This window comes from Choristoneura fumiferana, chromosome 18, assembly GCF_025370935.1.
Source record: "Choristoneura fumiferana chromosome 18, NRCan_CFum_1, whole genome shotgun sequence".
NCBI lineage: Eukaryota > Metazoa > Arthropoda > Insecta > Lepidoptera > Tortricidae > Choristoneura > Choristoneura fumiferana.
Window position 1 is genome coordinate 23,107,048 of NC_133489.1, and position 1,172 is coordinate 23,108,219.

A 1,172-nucleotide genomic window follows, 5' to 3' on the forward strand; every position below is an offset into this window, starting at 1 on the left:
ATGACTACATGTGTACAATTTGTACGAGTATAAGTAGGTACTTACAAATAGCCCAACGAAAGGTGCTCAACTGTCTTAATAATTTATCAAATAGACCATTACTTTTGCTGCTCGTAATTTATGAAATTGCCCAGTAGTGGGGTGTTTGGTAAAGTCACTACAATTGGTCGTTCATGTTAAGAAGTTTATTATGATGAGTGTTCATTTTAAACTTTAAAATTTTTATGACTGTCTAATGTCGTGGGGTGGTTTCAATTTGTTAATTGCTTGGTAAATATTTAAAGAGAGACTGTACCACCAAGTCAATATATTTAAATATGTAAATATGTTGAGGTTTACCTAAGCGACGATCATTAGCAAACCATTTAATTAAATACATTGATAATTTATAGAACAGGCATGTGTTAATAGTGATACTGCATTGCCAGACATATGTACAACATGTACAGACATATATAATATATGTTTTGCGTGTGTGTGTAAGCTGTCAATGTCCACTTAATCTTGCTCGATGTCCGAGGGATGGACTTTGTTCTGACATTATCATCTTTTATATTGCGGGATCCATGCGTGTTTGCTCGATTAAGGGTTTTACCTAGGGCTTGCGCTGTAAGAATTGATTTATGACATAGCTGCCGAAGATTTTTTCATATACAACATGCCCGCTTTCGTGATATTTATGTGGGTTACGATATGTGAGGTTACGTAGCTACATGAGTGTTTTGGCGGCGGATTCTGCTTATCTCCCGAAATCGGAGGATTATGTTAATTTGACTGTAGAAGAACATAAACAATTTCTCAAGTATAATGTGCGTACGACAGGACAAAGAGAAAATCTTTACAAAGGAATAAATGTTTCAGTCCATCGTCCGACGTTCTTTGTATTTCCTAAATTAGTATCGGAATAACAGGGATTAAGTCAACAACCCCGATTAACTGCGATTTAATTAGTAGGAAAAACGTTGGAAACGCAGTAAATATGACGATTTTTTCGCTATCAAAATATTTAATGTTTTAACTGACTAAGTATACATAATGGTCCTAAATTATAGCTATGATGTTAGATTTCTATAAGACTTGTACATATAGAGATAGCCATATGGATAATATGTGTCAATTTGAATTACCTCCCAGTTATACGTAACAAATATTGCAATATTTAATATTTTGAA